Consider the following 23,755-nt stretch of genomic DNA (forward strand, 5'->3'; position numbering starts at 1 on the left):
TTCAATAAGTTGTTCGGGCTGAGGCTTCTGCCCATCTTGTATGCATTCTGGAACCACTTCAGGCTTTATCACTATGTCATTATCAGGAGGCTCTTCTTTTGACTCGAAGTCGGTGACTGAAGAAACCGACTCCCTGCACCTTCATAAATAGTACACCATCTTGCCCCCTTCTCGGACTTTCATCACCTTCCGAGGAATAGGCAGACTTTCTGGTCTAGAGATAGCCCATTTACTTGATTCTGCCCTTGGCTCCTTGTCATCTTTGATATCCTCCCAACGAGGAATTTTGACCCCCCGAGGCTTAGAGGTGGTGGGAACTTCTTCGATAGCCAGTTTGGTGAAGTAGATGGCATCAGAATAATGAGTTTCATGGATCTCGAAAGGCCTTTTTGTAGCTTGAATTGTCACCGTCTTCTTTCCCCATTTAGCCTTAACACATTGATGATAACTCGATGGTACAACCCCATATCTATGCATCCAGGTCCTCCCTAGGATGATGTGGTAGTTTGCCTCGGAAACGATAATATGGAACTTGGTGGCCGAGTGAATCTCTCCGACGGCTAAATCAACTGTTACACATCCGATAGTAACTCTCCTTTCTCCACCGAAGCCAGTGATGACTATCGGCTGCTTCACAATGCGTTCTTCAAAGATTCTGGCCTTTTCTAGAGTAGCGCGAGTCATAATGTTGATAGAGGCTCCACTATCTAGAAAAACCCTTTTGAACTCAACCCCGTTAATAAAAACAGTCACATAAAGCGGGCGGTTGTGAGAAAAAGGATACTTCCGATCAGCCTCGGAGAAAGTAATGGCACTAGATTGCTCTTTTGCCTTCCTCGGGATAGATCCCTCAGTCGACATGCATTCCTCATGGTGTGCCTCGGCTATATTAATGATAGACTTGGTGATTTCTGTTCTTGCCTCCCTGGAAAGTCCAAGCTGGTCGAAGAATTGCTTGAACTTTAACAGTCTTGCAAGGTTTTGGCATAGTGATCCGGATCTTTTTCCACTCTTGGAGGCTCGTAGTTAACCATCTCCTCGGTCTCTTCAAAATAAGATGCCACATAAACATGGTGTCCTCCTCTTCCGCAGTACTCTTCTCCTCCTTCTGGATCAAAGGGATCATCGACATGAGTTGTGAAGGTTCTGCCCTCTGGATTGAGAGCACTTCCGTAGTAAACTTGCTCACCCTCGGGCTCGAGGATGTTGTCCAGATAGTAATCATCATCATCGAGATTGGCGATAGCCTCAATCATCGGGCCTTCATAAGCTATCATATCAACATTCTTGCCCTTGTCTCGGTGATGAGGATATGGTTGTCCTCAGATATCTTGAGTCCCTTGCTTTTTGAACTTCAATTCGTCTACCTCGACTTTATCTCTGAAGATTTTCCTGAGAGTCCAACACTTCTCTGTCGGATGTTTCAATGTACGATGGTAGACACAAAATTTAGGGCTCTCGCGGTCATTTTTTCATGGCATTTCTTCGACATAAGGCAATTTTAGCTCTCCGTCGGCCACCCATTCCTTAACTAGAGCTTTCACTTCCTCGATTCCACATGGATAAGAAACATTTCCCTTTTCACCATTATATTGCTTTCTCTTCTGGCCTCTATGACCTCCTCCTTGCGACTTTCGGGTATCTGGGGCAGAGGCGGCAGCAACAATTGGTCCACGAGACGATTTGAAGCTAGTCTTGTAACTGGCCTTAAATCCGGACTCCTGAGCCTAAGGAATGCTAATGTTCCGAGCTGCTTCTATTAATGCCGAGAAGGTGGGTAGCTTGTGATTAACTAGAAATATTTTGTACCTGCTCAATGCCCCTTCTAGACAGATTTGAACCAGATAACTCTCATCCACTGCTTCATGGCAATCCACAGCCTTGTCCTGAAACCTTTTGACGTAGTCATAGATGTCTTCACTTTCTTGTTGTTTTTCTTTACACAATGTAAGTGTGGTCACCTTCTCCGCCACTTGAAAGAACTTAGAGTGGAATTTGTTGACCATTTCCTCCCAACTTTGGACAGAGTTTGGGGCTAAATTAACATACCAACTATATGCTCGGTCGGTGAGGGACTTAGAGAATTCTCTCAACCGGAGGACGTGGTTTGAACCATGAATACCTAGAGTCTCGATGAATCGCACAACATGTTCTTGAGCATTTCCTTGTTTGCCATCGAACTTGATGAACTTCGGCACTGTATACCCCTCAGGGTATGGATAGCTCAGCATCTCAGTGGGGTAAGGCGGCTTGACGTCTGGATCAGGCAAAGAGGGTAAGGTCCTCTTGCCCCATTCGAGATCGAACATGGCCTGCACATCGGCGAGAGTGAGAAACTGTTGAGGGAGAGAGTTTGATGGTGGTATTCCCGGAACTTGGCTTATGGACCCGAAGACTGAGCTAGGGGCGACTTGGCCATTCTGGTGCTGCGGATTCATCATTGGTGAGGACATTTGACGATACTGGCCATCAACGCCTATAGACAAGCCAGTTGGTGATGGGATATTGAATTGAGGCCCGTAGAGTCCACCGCACGGCGCCGCTATACCGGGTTGTGCTTGCAAATTTGTTGTCGGCACCAAAGGAGGCCCGCCTGGTGCTTGGGTAACATTTACCGGTGGCTGTAGACACCCCATTTTTGACCGTCCTCAAGACTTGGACGTCACCGTTGGAACACTCGATGATCATCCATGTTTGTGTTCGTCTTAAGTTCCCGAAGGTCTCGGCTTGCTCGCCTTGCCTCAGGATCTCTCGATTCGATTGCGTTGTGTCTGGTCTTGCACCAGACACTTGTGTTTTGCCTTGGAAGGGTAGGGAATGCCTTGTGAGGCATCCCCACACATCACCGGCCATGGCCAGAGGCCACCGGCTGGTGTTTTGTTGCCATCGGCAATGTATATTGCCGGTCGGCATTATTTGTTGCCGGTCGGCAGTCAATTTTGTCAAGATGGCAATTTTGAGCAGTCGACTACTGTTCATCTGCTTTTGCAGATATTTTAATACAGCTGTATGGCATTTTGTTCCCCTCCATACACGTGTATGGAGGGATGGCCTTCTTGTTAGCTTACCTTGTAAGCTTTACAAGATTGGCTCCTCTATAAGAGGAGTTCCCCTCTCCCTTGCTTAGGGTTAGACATTTTAGAGAGAAAAAAAATTGTTAGAAGCTCTGGTTCTAGGGTTAGAACTTATACATATTCTATCTCTATATCTCTCTCTCTTGAGTGTTCTAGGTGTATTTGTTCATAGTATTGCACACAAACACCTACCATTACACCTTCCCTTGGCTATTGAGGTTCTAAGGGATTGTTTCAGAGTTTTGGAGCTAGTTTGGAGCTTAAGGAGCTACTGGAGCTTCATTTGTGAAAGAGGTCTTCAAGGGTAACAATCTTACTCCTTTATTTCCCATTTTTGCATACTATTTTTGCCTATCTTAGAACTGTTTTTGAGCTTAGTGTATAATACAAAAAAGTTCTATTTTTGGGCCCTCTAAATAGTTTGTTTAGAGTGTTTTGTGGTTTGGAGGTGTTTGACCCCTCTTAGGCCTTGAGAGGCCCCATTTTGTGCTATTTTGAGTGAGATCTGGGACCTTGGTGTTTGGGCCTCCTCACCACTGAAATCTTGAGGGATTTCAGAGGTGAGGATGGTGCCTTGAGGTCCTAGGGAGGAGAGGGCCACCCCCTCTCCATGTTGTCCTTGAAATGGACCATTTTTGGCCTCTTGAGGGAGCACCTAGCTAAGCTTCATGTTGACCATGCCTTAGCTGATTTTTGTGCTTATTATGTCATAATATGCCTCTATTTTTAGTTGGTTTTGGTACACCATGCATGCTTAGCATACCAACCTTGTAATGCCATGTTTAGGCCTTAACATGCCTTAGGTTGTAAACCATTGTTCAAGCATGTTTTAGGTCGAGCTTTGTGAAGCTTTTGTGCTTATTTTACCATGCTAAAGGTCTGTCCTTAGTCATTTTGGTCGGCCATGATGTGTTTGGTATAGCCCCTTTGCATTTTGGCTTGTTGGCCTTAAGTGTGCGAGTGTGTAGCATGCATTACTTGCTTTATTTTAATGGTTTGGCACCATTTACAGCATCATTTCAGTCCCCTTAGCATGCTTGTATGCTTGCCTTGGATGCCCGTTTGATGCCTTATGAGCCTGTGTGGTATGCTCCTTGAAAGTGCATTTGTGCATACTTTTGAATTCAAGCCATTTAGATGCCATCTAAGTGGTCTTTTGGGCTTTGTTTTATGTGCTAAAACTCTGTTTTTGGTCATTAAATTCATGCCATGTTTGGTCTTGCTAAGTGTAGTTCAATCCTTCATTAGCTTGCCTTGAATGCTAGGGCCATTTGTTGCATGTTTAGCCTATCTTGTTTGCTTGGTTTGACACCATGTTCTTGCATGATTTTCAGAGCTTAATGCATGCCCCATGCCCATGATTATTCCCTTTTAAGTGTGCTTGAAAGATGCCCCTTGATGCTTGACTATTTAGGCCTTAACATGTGCATGTGTGTATGTGTGTTTGGTCCCATTTTCTTAAGCTTTTGGCCACTGTTTTGGACCTAACTTAGAGCCGTCCAATTAGTGTAAGTCCACCCCTTGTATGCCATTCAAGTGTTGTTACATTATCCCATGTTTGCATGCTTTGGTTGTGTGTGTTGCATGCTTGAAATCACTTGCATTTGGCATGCATTCCCTTGGTCATATTACTAGCATATGGCATGATTAGATTACATCTTGCATGCTCTAAGTAGTTTGCATAGTTGTGGCATGCTTGTTTGCTTAGTTTGTGTACCTAGTGTGCATCACTTGCTTGTATGCTCATGTTGCATGCTAGCTCACATGATTAGGGTTGCATTGCATTGGCATGCATGCTCTACGTCTTGACCAAGTCATGATGGAAGTAGAAGTCTCTTGGTTTGATTGTGTGCATTGCATTTCATTTGACATCAAAATGTGCACATTTGGTCCCTTGAGCCATCACGCATGGAAATGCGCGATTGATGGTCCGAGAACCAAGGAGCATATCCCTTTGAGTCACTAACATGATAAGGGACATGATTGGTGCATACATTGCTTGAATTGCATTGCCATGCTCTGCCTTGCCCTCTGTTGCTGTCAATTGCAGGTTTTGCAGGAACTTTCTGCCGACCGGCAGTGCTAAGTGCCGACCGGCAATCTTTCCTTTGCCGATAGCTTCACCAACAGCCGGTGATCACATACCACTGCTGGTGACCATTCTACTTAGCCGGTGGTGTCTCCCAATGTCCAGGGAAGCAATTCTGAGACTTTGGCAGTCTTCAAAGAGGCAGAGCAGGGAAAACAAAGGCAGCCTATGCATGGCAGTGCATTTCCGAGCAAGACCCGAGCATGCGCGCATCGAACCCTTTTCCCGAGGCCCCTTTTATTGCTTTTCTTATGCTTAGTTAATTTGTTAATTAATTAGGTGATTTGTAATAATTAATTAGCTTGCGAGTTAGTTAATTTGTATTATTCTTTCGGTCCCCCCGAGCGAGGGCGAATTTGTAATAAGTGTGGGTGAGTGTGTGCATGTCTTCCAACCCCCACTTCTTTCTCCCTTTTACTTACCTGCTTTGATGGTTAGTAATAGGTCATGTTTAAATTAGCATACCCTATGCTATGCATGCGTGCATTCATACATTTGTCTTGCATGCACCGGGCTCGGTACATCATGCTAACTGCATTTGTACTTCAATTCCAAATTGAATACGTGCATCAATTGATTGCATTTCACATGCCATGTTTAGGTTAGCCGAGCCTACCCTAATTGCATCCTGTATGTGTTGCATTAGTCAATTTGACATGAACTAGGACAATGCATGTTGGCTAACTAGTTTATTGTTTTGGCACGGAGTACGATGTAAGTATTTATGCTTTAGCATCTCGCATGAGTGTGAATGTTAACATGACAACATGCTTACCATGTGGCTAGATGCTTATGTGTTATAAATTGCCTGAATGCCTGTGGGTGAAGGTTGGATTGTCTGAGTTGGAAAAACTCGTTGAAATCCGTATTTTAGCCTACTTGCGAGTAGCAAATTCCAAAGTGTTTTTTTAAGACAAACGGATATGCAATGCTTATTTCCAAATTAGGCAATCTAGTCTATACTTGTTTGCTGTGTGTGTAACATAGTAATTCTAGGCTAATAACTGGAATAAGAACACCTAACGTTTTCAAAAACGGATATCATGGTTAGTAGAGGCCGATCTTCGGATCGGGCGAGAGGGGGTGCTCATAGCTGACCTTCCCCAATCGTACCCAAGCTCCCGAGTCGAGGTAACTTTGGTGATGACGGACACGCGGCCTTTGGCACCGAGTCAGGGTTTCCTAAATTCTCCCATTTTAAAATATTTAGGTGGCGACTCTGTATCTGGCAAAGCAGTCCATGTTTGGCACTTCTTTTCAAAAAATCTGTTTCTCAAAACAATTTGCCGGATTTGGACTCTTTGGTTCAGATTAAGAACCGTGACACAAATCGAGTCCGAACTGTAGCGAGGGCCCACGCGGGTGCGTCTACAGTGGCATAACAAGATTAGGTACGGGCAGAGCTCCCTTTTGCGCCATCATGCTCCTCATGTTTTCCTGGACACCAACAGTCGCCGGAGCGTCATTCATTACACCAGAACCTCCCTTAGTCACCATTGGATTTTGGCTTGACACGCCATGGAGCCCGGGCATGGGTAAACTGCTGCCACCTATTGCGGTTTGAGCATGTGTTACTGTGGTCGTGTTGCCATGAGCCATAGGTTGATTGGGGCCTACTTCTCCTTGGATTTGATTTTGTGCTCTGGCAGGAATAACTCCACCACCAGTTTGATTTCCGTTTGGCGCCGGTGCAAAATTAGAGCTCATCACCAACATGGTGTGAGTGAGATTCTGAAGAGTGGTAAGAATCTCCTGCTGAGTGTTTTGAAGTCCTTGAATGGCCTCAAGCAAAAGTGGTTAATCTGGAGCCATGGTCCTGTCATCACCACCATTAGAGGATCCTTGTTGGTAAACTTCATCTTCTCCCGCCATCCTAGTTGGAGTTGTGTGGATTCCAGATCTCGTTGAGACAATTAACCAATCTGCCTCTCCAGCGGAGTCGCCAAATGTAGGAGAGGGTTCAAGAACACCGTTGGAAAATTCGAAGATCTTCGAAGATCCTTGAAGAACAACTTCGAATTCTCTAGAAGATAATGAGAGGCTTAGATTCTTCAATAGTCTTAACTTAAGAACACAAGAGTAAAGGAGATGATGGAGATAAGAGATTGGGTGAAGAAGAAGGCAAAATGGCTAGAGAGAGAATAATGGCAAGGCTCTCCCATGGATCTCCCACTTTCACTCTCAAGATTGATAATGGAGAAGGAAAATTAGTTCTTTCCCAAGAGTTAAAAATCTCCAAAATCCATCCCTTGTAAAGCTATGGGTGAGTGCTATTTATAGGCACCTCATGATGTAAGATAGAGCCCATGTGCAAGGCACATGGGGAATATTCTCTCTAACCACCTTGTCCGAGGAGGTGACCTCTCCAAGGATGAGAAAAAACCCCGAAGAGAAGATCAACCTCTCGGCAAACCCTTCTTCTTAGCCACACCTAACCAATGATCCCCAATCATCCTAAAGGGGCGAGGTAGTCCTAGAGGACCCTCCCGTCGCTAAATATTGCCGAGTCTCATGGACCCCCCGGAGTCGTGCCACCTCGACCCGGGTATAGGCTAGTTTAACTGAAGAGTGAATTTATCTCCACTCACCGTCCTCGGGATCGGGTCCTTTGTTCGAACTCCATTACGCCCATGGTTCTGGTGCGTAGATCCCGGAAAGCTCCAAGCTCGCAAGTGTTCTGGGACTCATTAACGGAGCGACTTCTAGATTGCGTTTGAATCCGTTCGAAGCCAGGTGCTTCGGATCTCTAGGTTTGTGGATCCGAACCCTTTCGAGTTCGAGCTCGAGTAAGTCTCTAAGTTCGTGGATCCGAACCCTTTCGAGGATTAGAGCGATTCAGCCTGTTTGATGGCGATAAATCCGGGCCCACCAATCTTGGACTTGCGATAAATTCGGGCCCACCAACCTTCAACTATTGGGCCTAATTAATTTAGTGGGCCCAAATTAGCTCCTCTTACAAGTTTGTAATGCCTTGCCTTCACCTCAAATCATGTAGGGGTAGGAAAAATTGAAGAGGCATGGAAGGGGGCAAAACGGGGATAATTTAATTTTATAATCTTAAGAATGACAACATTAATAAAAATAATAAATAATGTGATGTATTATAGACAAAAATTGATAAGTGACAAGAGACAAAAATGTAAAAATGAGTATTAAGAGTAATATTTTTGGTATTTTAGTATTATTATATTTATTAAAATAAAATTATATAGAGTAATAATGTAGAAGTCTAATAGAATATTTAAAACAATTCTCGCTCACATGTCTTCTCTAATCTTCCGTCAATGATCTATTTTACACATCACTAAATTTAGAAATTGAGTCTAAAAAGTAGACTTTTATATTATTTTTCAATTATATATTATATACATGCGAAGATATTTGATGAATAAAATAGGGGTAAGGAAGAAAAATTCATCCCTTGGAAAAACATGCAAAGTTTGAATGGTAAAGTCATAATAAACCATCCTATTTGTTTTAGATAGACCTAATTAATATAATGTCACGATCCAAACCCGCTCTATAGGTTTAGCATCGTAACCGGCCAGTAATCCTAAAATTACTGAAGACCTCTTAATAGATTCACAAAATAAGGGGTTGGCGAAAGCAGATACATAAATACAATTGTCCAATGAGCTGTGTTGGCTTATATGAGACAGAAAAATTTAAACTTCTACAAACATATATCATAACATCATCATTACGTCATGACACTATACAAATAAGTCAAAAGGGATTATACCCAGTATACAAAACCTTGTCTTAATAATTAACATCTTTAACAAAAGAAAACAAAGCCTTAAGCCTTGATCATAGAACCATGATCACTTGACAGTTTCGGAACCTCCACGTGAGGCACTGAGGTTGGCTAGCAAAACAGAAGTCTAGACAGGTGCCATTAGGCTCGGTTTTGCACTTGCTCACGTACATATATATATATATATATATAAACAGTGAACTAAAGCACATTGAATAACATTAAGGTACAGAGATTAGTGAACGAATTCCGAACATTTCATAATCATAAAATAGATCATAATATAATCATTCTCATATCTGAACATAATAATGGTACATCCAACAGAACATAACATATCGTCTTCTGATTAGAATAATCGATCCTAGACACCGATTATCAAACATAACTCTACTTTGTCTAGTAGTTAGCGAGATCTTGTAATCACATATATGTCATAGACCCACATTAACATGTTGTCCCCCATGACTTGGGGCTTTCTTTTTGGACGCCATAATAGATCAAAATAGGACATTCGTTCACATAAACAAAATATCATTTCAAGAATCATAGCTTACCAATAACATTTCAAATATAATTCATATGAACATATCTTTATAGTAGCGTTACTCACAATGGGCTTCTAGAAATGGTTGATCGGCTTTTAGACCTTGACCTACAACCACAAACATACATAGCACAAAACTTGTCTTATCATTACATAGTCATATGGAGATCATGGCTTGACTTTCGTTACATTAGCTTCTTATTCTTTCATATCACATTGCTTGTACACATTGAAACACACACTCTGAATGCACTTGACTTACTATATTATTTTTAGGTGTGTTTCTAATTCTTATCCTCATTATTGTGGCTTAAACCATGACTTAAGAATGCCTAGGATGGAATGAAGATGCAATTATGCACTTTAATACACTTAACAAAATTTCATAAAATAGGGCAGTTCGCTGAGTGAAACTTTGGTTGCTCAAGCGGACCCCTTGGTCTGCAAAAGTACTAGATGCCATGAATCTAGGCTCGAGCCAACTTTTGGTCACTCGAGCCATGGCCTTGCGTAGGTGAGTTTGCTTGAGTGAAGCTTTGGTCGCTCGAGCCAACTGCCTCGACGGCAAAACTTCTAAGAGCTTACACTGTGCGCTTAAGCGAAGATTTGTTCGCTCGAGTGGTGTGACAGAATTCTAGAATTTCTAGGTTTCGGTTTCATGCTCAAAACTCAATTCTAATGCACCAAGACACGTTCCTTTGGGCCAAAAATAAGAGAAAACATGTAGAAACTCATAAAACATCTTGAATTGAAGATCATTTCGCAAAATCAAGGTCCAAAAGCATGTCAGTTCTTCTAAAACCAAACTTGCAACTCGATGTACAATGCATGCATGTAATGATATGAATTTAAAACTTCCAACACATAGACAAATGAAGTGTTTAATTATGAAATCATGGTGAGCTCTCAAGTCTTAGCAAATATATATACTTCCATGTGTGAATTCTTAGAAAATAAACTCAAAACTTACATGCATGTGGAAATCTTTTCCAAAATTCTTTTCTCAAAAACTCATGGACTTAACAATTTGGGCTCAAAAGCTCCATGCATGTTTAAAATCCTTTTCCACAACATGAATTTGAGAATCAACACATGATAGATGAAACATGAAAGTACAAATTAGCTCACAATTCAACATGCATGCTAGAATATAACCTCTATATGGCAAAAGTTAACATGTTCTTGCATGTATGTAAAACTTCTTCCCTTTCTTGACTTCAATTACCAAAATACATGCAAATGGTCGTGTATAATCCATGAATACAACTTTAGAACATATTATCTCCATGAATTGAGGGTTGAATTCATACCTAGAGGCCTCAAACACATTTAGTCTAGCACAATGTTGAGCAATTCAAACTATATCTTTAAGTTCACCTTCAATCTCTACACTCTATTCTCTAGATGAGATCTCTCTCTCTCTTTCTCTCTCTACAATGTCATGTAAGATTTTTGCTCAAGAATGAAGAGAAAGATGAGCTCAAATGAGCTTATGGCTCCTATATATAGCTAGAGTGGCTTATTACAATAATTACAACTAAGGGTGAGTAGCGGATATTTCGATCTGCCCAAACCGACCAAACCGAACCGATCTGCTGCATTTTGGACGGATGCGTGATGACGAGCAGACATTTACAGATTGATTTTTTTCAATCCGTTTAGTTTTGGATGGATAGTGGATTTGAGGTTCCTTTGGTTGCAACCAAACTATCAAACTGCGAGCATCCCTAGTAATTTGTAAAACTTTGTGTTTTCAATTTGTTTAGATATTTTGTTTGTGTTTTCAATTGAAAAAGAGTTTAGATATTTTGTTGTGTTTTCAATTTGAAAATTCTTTTATCAAATGGCAACGGCTGATATTTGGTATTTTTGTGTGGAAAATATAATGTTTAATTTTGTCATTTAAAAAAAAATAAAATTAAATAGTTTTTGAATAAAAAAAAATAATGAAATAGTTTTGATAATGCATGATTTTGTTATATGTATTTATTATTGGTATTTGACAATTTACTTGATAATCTTTTGATTATGTTGAGTTGGATTGTTATCAAAAAAAAAAAAAAATGTTGACAAGTTGTTATATTATGTTAAAAATTTGTAAAAGTTTAAACCGCCAAACCGATTTGCATCCATCCGCCAATCCGTCAATCCACTCAATTCGTATCCATCAATTCGATGGACGGATGCGAATTGATTTTTTCCAATTTGCCCATTTGGCGGACGGATGGCGGATTAGAGGTTTTCCAGCCGCAACTGAACCACGAGCACCCCTAATTAGAACATTAGGTCAATTAAATATAACTTAATTTATCAAATTGAATCAATTTTTAATTAAACTTACCAAAGTGTTCTAAATATTCCAAATAACTTATTCATGTAACCAATTTTGGTTTCGGATGTTAATAAGGCTTTTAATGTTCATATCAAAGCAGATTTTACAACAACTATTACTACGAGTAACAGATAGAAAGCCAATTAGCATGCAAAATACACAACGAACACATAATTTTATTTTAACCTCTTAATTAACATCTTTAATTACTGATTAAGAGCATATTACAGATTGGGGTCATTACATATAATTACTGTGATTACTAACAAGCCTGTTTCTATGACTTTTATTTTCAAAAATGGTTCTTCCAAGACTCTTGGTGGATCCATTTTGGACCTAATTTTGAAATCACTACTGCTGAAATTCTCACTTGGTTCGAACCATGGTGGCATCAATTTGGACTCCAATTTGCCTCTCTTCTAAAACCTCTCCAGGACTCTTACCAAATTTATCGAAAAGAAGTTGATCATTCTTTTCCTGAATTTTTATACTTTGTTATTGATTTCAAATTTCTTTGGATTATGCCTGGTGGTATACAATCTCAATTCTACACAATACTCAATGTCTTACTCGCTAGATTGCTTATAAGTGGTGGAAAAATTACAAAATTCTTGCAAAACAATATCCTAACCAATTACTCACTTTTTACAAGTAATGGAAACAAAAGGCATTTGTTAATCCTGCTCCTTCCATGTTTTCTTCCTCTAGTCTCAAATCATCAAAATCTTTTTATTACAACACCTTCAAAGCAGAACTAAAACAAAAATTAAAGGACAAGTATCCCTCAATTTCCAAACCAGAATTTGACTATAAAAACAAAAAAATATTAAAATGAAAATGATTCAAATGGTCGAAGCAGAATCTCTTTCAGACTAAGATGAGGACATTGTATTGGAAACTATTCTCGCAATTCTCACCAAACCAAAACAATCGACAATATCGCTAATAATTTGTCCTGCATCTTCTCCAATGATTTCCACTCAAAACCTTGATGATGACTTTTTGGACACGTGTCAAGGATGGACCTATGTGTGGACAAACAGGGGCCACGACCCCCTGCTAAAGTAAATAATAAAATTATTATTATATACTACTTTTGAACCTAATATTAATAATATATAATTGTTTGAAAAAGATGGTCCCGCTACTTTTGTCATTATCAAATAGTCTGGGTCTCACCTATTCATTAGATGGCCCACTCATTTTTCATGGTCTCTTCTCGCCAAAAAAAATAAAATAAAAAAAACCAACTAAACATATAATAAAGAATAAAATATAATTAAAAATTCACTTCTTTTCCTGATGAGAAAGAGACAAAAAGTACAAAAAGAAAACCTAATTGGACTTGTTGCAGTGCCGATTTGTTTATTCTTTAAAATTGTAGGGTTCTTCTTGCAGTCAAATCAACATGAGGAACATAGAAAAAAAGTATTACTTCTGCTATTAGTCTTCTTATTTTTACAAGTATGTGATTCATATTTTATTTTATTGCTATTTTCAATTTGTAATACTTTTATTATCTTTTTTTTTTTCAATTTCATGTTAATGCAATTACAATTTTTTAAATTTTATATATTAAGGGAAAATTCATGAATTAGGACATAAGATTGCAATTACTAAGTTTTTTTTAATCATATTTGGGCAAATTTAATTTTATTTAGATTATGTGTTACAAATTCAAAATTAAAATGAATTGAGACTTGTAAGTAATTTATGTGTTCAATCTAAATTTTGAATTTTTAAGTTTATATGAAATTTATTTTAATTGTAACAAAATGAAAAATAAATTTCTTACAGACTCTTTGCTTGTGTACATTGAAAAAGAAATTGCTAAAAATTTTATCATAGAGTCAATCATTGAAAGCTTTTGAGATATCAAAGAACGTCGAGTTCCACTTTGATAGATGATTGAGCAATGTTTTAAGAACCAGTCTGGACCTAGTTCCGGTCCAGATGATCCACAAAAATTGGACTAGGCCAACAACCGACCTTGTTTGCAATAATAGAAAAATCAGTTGTTCAACCGATAAAACCAACAAATCGGTCCTGGCCCCCGACCAACCCAGTTGGTGTTTTTTTGCTTTTTTTTTTTCCTCTTTCTTTTTTACATATTTATATATATATATCAAAATTTTAACTAAAAACTCTTACTTCAAGAGTCTCCTCTCATGAGGAGGAGTTTCATTAGAAGTTTGAAGAAATTATGAAAGTCTATTCCTATTTATAGGAAAAAATTGTTCAAAGAGAACCTAAAAATTCAATGTGGGATTCAATAAAATTGTTTGAATCATATTTGATTAGAGGGAGAGTTGAAAATTTCATTTCCCTCCAAAATAAAATCTAGCATTCAATCAATTTGTTTGGAGAGAATGTTAAATTTTTTAAATTTCTTTAAAACTAGTGACTTTTTAATTTTTTTTTATTATCTATTATGACTTTATTAAATATTAGTAAATATTATGTGACACTTTTTAAATTTTTTTAATAATTATATATATTTTTATTTATTTATAATTTATAATTATATTTTTAATTATATAATATTAATTATGATGTCACAGTTCGACCGCTTCAACTTGACAGTTGAATCAGTGACCCGTCTACCAGATCTTTTTTTTGGTTCGCTTACCAGTCTAGTTTTCAAAACATTGTGATTGAGTTGATTTGTATAAAGAATTATTTATTACACAACTTTACTTTTATTCATATACTAAATTCACTAAATACATGATTATTTTATTTTTTTAGTACTAATTTAATATCAAATTTTAGTTTATTTTTTGAATTCCAAAAAATAGTAGTTTATATCAATTCATATATAAAATAAAAAAAAATTATTCATGTCTCTAGCTCCGTTCTTGAAGGTGTAGACCTAAATAATTTATAATCCATGTGATCTCTACCTCCCACAATATCCAAAGCAACTATTCAAGGACAATAATATCAATAAAGTAGATTCCAATCTCAATAATTCTTCATCAAAAGCAAACCCGTGACTCAAGCCATTATGATGCTGATCATAAAGTAGATGCTCTCCACCGATAAAGGGAAGAGCACACAATAATGGTTTCCACTGACAAAAGCAAAAAGGAGATTCTCTTTTATCTCTTCAGACTTCACACAACTTTAATTCAGACTTTTGTCTTCTATAAAAGCCAGCCATTCCATTTGAGGAGGGCACACTTTCAAAATTTCAAGAATTTTCATATTGTAAATTGTGAGTGTTAGTGTGAGTGTGTTGAGTGAGATTGTACGAGTGTAAGAATAGTGTGAAGTGAATGTGCTTGTAGTTAGTGTGCTTGTATCTTGGATGATGTGTTCAATCTTCTTCTAAGAGTGTGACCTTTGTAAGTTTTCTTCCATCTTGTTTTTGATTTTAATATAATATAAGTGTGATATTTATTTAGTATGCTTTTGATTTTTGAATTACATATTGAAATTAATGATAGTTATCAATATATTTTTGATTTACAAGAAGAATTTCTAATCTAAGAATATTATTATCCCTTGCATCAAGACATTCAATTATTAATTATAGTCAAGAATTGCTACTTTAAAAAGAAAGATCAAAGAAGAACAAGCTTCTTTAAAACGACTCCAAAAACAATTACAATCTTTAATCTATATCTAATTTCTATCACTAAGATAATATCTTGGGCTTCCTTTTGGTATCAAAGCCAAGTTAGGTTTAAAGTTGATTTAGCCTCTTCCTATATAACTGATATGGCACCCAAGTCGCAGAAGTCTGTAAGCCGTTAGGTCGTTAGGCAGGAGGCCATTGTTGACCATTTTGAGTTTAGGCAGTACCACATGTTGACAACCACAGTTATAATGGCAAGATTAATTAAATCATTCTCTAATCCAGTTTCTAGCGAAAGTTCCTCAACGAAATCAATTATTATTAATCAAAATGACCTAAAGATAGAAAAGATTAAAGAGCGTCCCAAGAATTGGAAATTACCTACAAAAGATATCGACTGCTTATATGATAAGAAATTTGAACTCAAACAGACTTACAAGATCAAAACAATTGAACAAATTTACCTGTAACCCAAGACAATCAAAATTTTCAATTACTTGACCGTGACACCATTCTTAAGTTTCAGAAGAAATTCAATTTCCTACATTTAGGTCCTGTCCAAGTCGGCGTCAAACCCATGACACGCCTACATCTTAATAAATCTGTCATATGTGCTCTTTTGAGATATGAGATACCATGATTATAATGATTTATTGTTAGGCGTTATCAAATCCAATCTTGCTCATGGACCTATTTACTTTGAATGTTTTCCTAATTTCGAGGTATCTTTAATAGATCCTACTATTCTGAAGACTCTTATCCTTAACATCTAAACTAAACGTTACAAAATTGACTCTCCATCTTTCAATATTATGGTTTGTTATCGTGATTATCTCAAAGCTATGACCACTTCTTGCCCTAGTTTCAAATACATTGTTTCAAACCCCAAACAATCCACTATCTTATTTCATGCTCATCAAGAAAATGCTGAAGTTATGGTTCCTCGAGTTATAACTTGGGGAAAAAGTCTTACAAGCTGATGTAAACGATGATGAAGATACATGGGTGATTCCTAATGCTGTCCTAGCTCTTACTTTTCAGCCTCAAACAAATCCACATACTATCCTTCAAAATCCAAATGGATTGGTTGTTCTCCGTTTCCAATGATCTATATCCATTCATACACAATCACAAATATCTTCACAACCACCTTCCATAAGATACCATACTCCTGCTCAAACTCCTCAATACCCTCCTTGTCACTCAATAGACATACCTTTACATTCTACCCGAAGACAACCTAACCAAATTTCACATACAAATTATGCTGATTTTAACTACTTTCCTCAAGACATAGATTTCGACATTGAATCCTTACCAATTAATGCTGTTCAAAATGATTTCACAATCAACCATGTCTTACTCTCACAAAAATACAATGCTCTTTATAATTCTCATAACAAAATTTATTTTAAAAGAAATTATACTAGTGCTTAACAACAAATTATTCGATCTGAATATTTTCTCGCCTTACAACAATTACAACAACATATATCCTTTTTCCATTGGTATTCTCACCAGTACTTTCCTCGTTACCAAATAATAGTTCCCCAAAAACTCTTATCTGCTCATTTCAATGTCATTCAGAAAAACTGGCCTATCCTTAGTGGCGAACCCGTTCAATTTGTGGATCCTCCTAGTCAGACCTGTACCCTTCGAGGTGCTAATTTCTCCTTTTATGTTAAGCCTTATAATCGACCTCCAATAGAAGGTACCCAATCCTCCAAAAACAACTCTTTCATCAAAGTCTTTTGATTATGATGCTTTCAAAGTAGAACTAAAACAAAAATTAAAGGACAAGTATCCCTCAATTTCCAAACTAGAATTTAAACATAAATACAAAAAAGATATTAAAATGAAAATGATCCAAATGACCGAAGCAGAATCTCTTTCAGACTTAGATAAGGACATTGTATTGGAAACTATTCCCCAAATTCTCACCAAACCAAAACAACCAACAATATCTCCAATAATTTCTTCAACATCTTCTCTAAGGATTCCCACTCAAAACCTTAATGACGACTTTTCAGACACGTGTCAAGGTGTAGACCTTAATAATTTATGATCCATGTGATTTATGCCTCCCACAATATCCAAAACAACTATTCAAGGACAATAATATCAACAAAGTAGATTCCAATCTCAATAATTCTCCATCAAAAGCAAACCCATGACCCAAGCCATAGTGATGCTGATCATAAAGTAGATGCTCTCCATCGGCAAAGGGAAAAGCACAACAATAATGGTTTCCACTGACAAAAGTAAAAAGAGATTCTCTCTTATCTCTTCGAACTTCAAACAACTTCAATTCCGACTCCTCTTTTCTATAAAAGCCAGCCCTTCCATCTAAGGAGGGTATGCTTTCAGAATTTCAAGAATTTTCATATTATAAATTATGAGTGTTAGTGTGAGTGTGCTAAGTGAGATTGTAAAAGTGTAAAAATAATGTGAAGTGAGTATGCATGTAGTCAGTGTGCTAGTTAGTGTGCCTGTGTATCTTGGATGCTTTGTCCAATCTGTTCTAAGAGTGTGACCCTTTGTAAGTTTTATTCCATCTTGTTTCTGATTTTAACATAATATAAGTGTGATGTTTATTTAGTATGCTTTTGATTTTTGAATTATGTATTGAAATTAATGATAGTTATCAATATATTTCTAATTTACAAAAAGAATTGTCTAATCTAAGAAACCTTATTACAAAAAGAGAAAATTCACTAACTCAAACAACTCCAAGAATATATCTAAATCCAAACGAAGTTCCTCTAAAAAATCCGCCAACGGTTGGAAATCTGGCAAACCCAGTCATTATGCAAATAAATGCCTCACCAAGAAGAAAATCCATGAACTTGATGCTTCCGATGAACTAAAAACCCAATTAGAATAAATTCTTCTTCTTAACAAAGAACTTGAATCTGATCCTGAATATTCTTCTAAAAATTCTTTTGACAATGACTTCCAACTTAATAATATTATTACTTTTTCTGATAAAGAACCAAAAGATCATCCTGAAGACTCTCATGAATGTCCATGTTAATCAACAAATGATTATTATAAGACTATTTTAGAAATGAATGGTCTCAGTATTAATGTTTTAAAAACACAAGATAAAATGATTCTTGAATTTATAGACAATATTGATGATCTAGAAAAGAAACAACAAGCTATGTTCAAATATTCAAATTCAAAACAAAAAAATGCTCCAACCACAAATACTACACAAGAATTAAAATATGACAGTTATGATTTCAAAGATGTCTTTGATAGAGTCAACAAAGTACCCACTCCACTAAATACACCTACTATCCAAGATCTAAAAATGAAATCTGCAACCTCAAAGTTGATGTCTAAAATTTACAATCACGAGTCCTTTCTCTTGAAGAAAACTTTGTCGATGTCGATGATTTCCTTGCTAATACATCAATTCCCTATGAAAGGAATCATCTAACAAAAAACCTGAAAAACAACCACTTGTTATCAATGCCTCTGTCAATTTATTCCTTAATAGTATTACATTCCAAAAATGGTATATTGAAATTAAAGTTATAATACTTGACTTCATTCTAATAACTATGGCACTTGTTGATTGTAGTGTTGATCTCAATTGTATTAGAGAAGGTTTTGTACCTTTTAAATATTTTGAAAAAATTGATCAATCCTTAAGCACTGCTAATGGTGGATCTATGGAAATCAATTACAAAATATCTCATGCCCAAATTTGTAATCAAGGTATTTGTTTAAATACTGAATTCTTATTAGTTAAAAATTTGTCTCAATTAATCATATTAGGAACTCCCTTCCTTACTATGATAGTTCTGTTTATTGTCACAAATGAAGGAATTTCCACAATCCTTATTAACCAAGACATCGTCTTCAAATTCTTATTTCCTTCATAGGAAGATGAAATCAATACTTTAATGACAAATCTTTCTTATAAACAAAAATAAATTTGTTTACTTGAAAAAGAAATTTCTTACAAAGTTATCTACCAAAAGTTACAACAACCCCATGTTAAATCTATTATTAAAAAAATTTAAACTTTATTCGAAAAGGATTTATGCTTAGAATTACCCCATGCTTTTTGGCACCGCAAACAACCCATGGTTGATTTACCATATGAAAAAGATTTCAATGAATGACATATTTCTACTAAAGCTACGCCAATCCAAATGGATAAAAAATTAATGGAACACTGCAAACAAAAGATCAATGATCTTAATAAAAAATTGATCCGCCCTAGCAAATCTCCTTGGTCTTGTCCTATTTTTATGTTAACAAGAATGCCAAATTAGAACGAGGGACACCCCGTTTGGTTATTAATTACAAATCACTTAATAAGGTTTTACAATGGATCATGTATCCTATTCCAAACAAAAAAACCTGTTAAATCGGCTATTTGAAGCTAAAATATTTTTCAAATTTGACATGAAATCTGGATTCTGGCAAGTCTAGGTCACGGAAAAGGATAGATACAAAACCGCATTCACTATGCCTTTTGGCCACTATGAATGAAATGTTATGCCTTTTGGCACAAAAAAATGCTCCTTCTAAATTCCAAAACATAATGAATGATATTTTTAATCCTTACACAACTTTCACAATCGTTTATATTGATGATGTGTTAATTTATTCAAATTCCGTTTCTCAATATAGCAAACATCTATACAAATTTTATAATATTATAAAAAATAATGGACTAGTCCTTAGTGCCAAGAAATGCAACTATTTCAAACCTCTATCCGATTTCTTGGCCATGTCATTCACAAAGGCACAATTATTCCCATTCAACGATCCATTGAATTTTTCAGTAAATTTCCTGATGAAGTCCGGGATAAAACACAATTACAACGCTTTTTAGGATTCTTAAATTATATATCTAAATTCTACAAAGATCTATATAAAGACAGCAAAATCCTTTATACTGGTTTAAGGAAAACCCTACTGCTTGGACACAAGAGCATACTTTGACTGCCCAACACATCAAACAAAGATCTAAATTTTTACCCTTATTATGTTTACCAATTCCAATTGCTTACAAAATTGTTGAGACAGATGCTAGCGATATTAGCTATGGTGGCATACTCAAACAACTTTATAAAGGCAAAGAACACTTAGTTTGGTTGACCTCTACAATTTGGAAAGGTCCACAAATGCGGTATTCTACCATCCAAAAAGAAATTGTATCTATTGTTTCTTGCATTAAGGAATTTGAATATGATTTACTTAATCAAGAATTTTTATTATGCATTGATTGTAAAGCTGCCAAGGAAGTTCTTGAGAAGGATATAAGGAATATTGTTTTTAGACAAGCCTTTGCTCAGTGGCAAGCAATTTTATGTGTTTTTTATTTTAAGATAGAATATATTCGTGGTGATTCCGATTCTCTCCCGATTTCTTAACTCGTGAATTTTTGTAGGAATCTCCAGATACCTCTGCATCAAGATCTCAGCCCCTACCAAAAGTTTTTTAAAAATCAACATATTTTCACTCATTATTGTTGTCGCTTTATTCAAGTTAAAAGTTATTATTTCTGGATGGCGTGCAATCTAAAAAATTATTCATAAGCTACTTCCTCCAAATGAGGACCCAATTTTCACCAAACATCAGCAGACCATGGTTACTACACCCATGATACTCTATATCCTATTGTTCCTATCACAAATGACCATATATATTGCTTACAACAACACTCCGATGCCAAACCAGAAACCGTTATTTCCCATTATTTTCCTAACAATTGGCATTATATTCAACATTATGGCCAACATTCACGCGTCTGTTATGAAAAAATCTTAGAAGAAACCCGATCTATTACTGTTGAGCATGTGTATTCTAAGGAAGCCAAAAGTTTGCTCCAATATTCCAAGCTTCACATTCTCAAGATTATTTCTCCTGGGGAATGAGGAAGTCATCTAACCATTTTCTGCAAAATTTCTGTCCCTAACATTAAACCCAATCAATATTGAGAGGGAGATTCACAATTTGGCTTTGGGTCATGGTAGAAGCCTGGCAGAAAGAGGGCCAAGAATGTTTGGGCCGAGCAAACTTGGGCTTGTCCAGAGTTGGTTTTTCTCGGTCGAGGTCCAAGTCCCATGTTTGGGCCGAGCTAACTTGGCCGAGATGATCGTCTGCCAATCCGGGGTTCAGGGTTCGCACATTTAGCTCGGCGGGACAAATCTTCTGAATACCGGCTTAACCTGTATGGAGCTCAGTCGTACCGAAATGCTACCGAGCTCGGTTGTGATGGAGCTTAGCGAGTGGCGCCGTCGGACTCGTTACGTAGTGCGGTCGTTTGAGTCCGAATTGATGCCGTCGGGCTGCCCCCGTTCCCGCGAATGTTGTTTGGCGGTTTGATTAAGTGGTGTTTAGCTAGATTTACACTGACGGATGGGAGAGCAGCTCCACGTGTCAATAGACGAGTGGGTGCAGAGGTGAACGTTGAAAGTATGTAAACATGATTGCGCCCCCCATGCTGGGGATGGAACATCATTTGGTGAGAGAAACTCAACATTCATTCAGTTCTTCTCTCTCTCTCTCTCTGTGAGTGTGTGCTAACTTGACCGTCGGAGGGGTTTTCTGGCAACACACTGCTGGGTAGCTCACCGCCGTTGTGTTTTCAGGTTGATCGGATAGACACGGAGCTCGGACGTAAGGAGTACGGACAACGACGAATATCTCTTCCCCGTACAATTGGCGTCGTCTGTGGAAACTTTTGCAGACACAACCTTGTCCTCCAAGCTCATTTGATCGCCTTCCATGGTAAACAACGACAAAATACCGATGTTTGCCATTGACAGTGTTACCCCGGAGTCAGCCAGACGGAGAGACGGACTCCCCGTCGTTCCAAACATGGTGGACCTGGAGACTTCCCCAGGAGGACTTCCAAGAGATACACGAGATAAGCGTGCCAGAAGTTTTGGTCACTCACGAAGCCCAGACGGACACTGGCGGCAAAGAGAATCGCACGCTAGACATCTGGAGCACAAGTTAAGGGACCAAGACACCGTCATCTGGAGAATGGCGGCAGAGATGGAAGCTCTCAAACGGCAGGTCAAAGGGAAGGGTGTTACTGGAATGGGAGACCACAGTGAACGCACCCAACCACGTCGTTCAGGTAACCAGCGACACACCCCCTCCCTTTCTATCACTAGAAGCTATAGGGCTGGAGAGTCAGACACGCCTGTAGAGAAGTCTAGCACGCAAGATAGTACCTATCATCCCTCCCGTCCGACGACGACGTCGAGATATTCCTACTCCGTTCGTTTAGAGGACTTGCAGGTTGTCTTGAAGGAATAGGCTCGCCGACAGGAGACTCAAAGGGTGCCGGCGCTCCAGCGGCTATCCTACGGGGGTCATGCCAGTGAAGAGGTCATAATGCCACCCCCCCGCTCAGTCGTGCCAATCCCTCTGGACACAGATTTGGCGAGACTGAACGCCACCCCCTTCTCCCTTGAGATAGAAACCACACCGCTCCCAGCGGGCTTTCACCAGCCCAAGTTTACGTTTTATGACGAAAAAACCGATCCGTACATGCATGTAAGCCACTTCCGGCAGGTCATGACCGAACACAGGCGTAATGACGCTCTCATGTGTCTTATTTTCCCATCGAGTTTGGGCGAGTTGGGCTTGAAATGGTTTGAGAGGCTACCGGAGGAAAGCATCGAAAGGTGGCAGCAGTTGGCGGAAGTATTCGTGACTCATTTCAAAACCAACACCAAAATGTCAAAAGAAGTGGACTACCTTCTTAGTGTCAAGATGGAGTCGAATGACACCCTCAAGGCATACAACTCTAGGTACTGGGAAACCTTCAACAAGATCCTAGATTGCCCGATCAACCTGGCAATCACTCAATATAAGCGCAGTCTCCCGGTCAGACATAGGCTGAGGGACTCGCTTACAATGAACCAGTCGACGTCCATGGGGCAACTAATGCAACGCATCAATGAGCACATCCGAGTAGAGGATGATGTGGCGGCGTCCACCGTGAAGACAAATCCGGTGGCAATAGACAAAAGGGCGGCTGGCAACGTACACGCAGTCGAACGAGAGACTAACCGTCCAAATGATCGCGCCAGGAAATCTGACCATGGACCAAATCATAAAAATCGGGGTAGAGGTCACTGCAATGACCGAGCAGAGTATCCCCGCAATGACGAAACTGATGCTAACAGAAGGTTGAACGCTCAGACGGGCATCACCACGGTATTTAGGATTCCAATCTATCGCATAGTTAGTGAAATCCGCGACGAGGATTACATCTGGTTTCCTGCTAAGTTAGGCGATGCGCAAAAGGCATTCAATTCGCGGTACTGCTACACATATCATAGGGAGCGAGGACACTGGACAGAGGACTGTTTGCCTTTGAAGCAACACTTGGAG

This window comes from Camellia sinensis, chromosome 10, assembly GCF_055761805.1.
Source record: "Camellia sinensis isolate YWXY chromosome 10, ASM5576180v1, whole genome shotgun sequence".
NCBI classification, from domain to species: domain Eukaryota; kingdom Viridiplantae; phylum Streptophyta; class Magnoliopsida; order Ericales; family Theaceae; genus Camellia; species Camellia sinensis.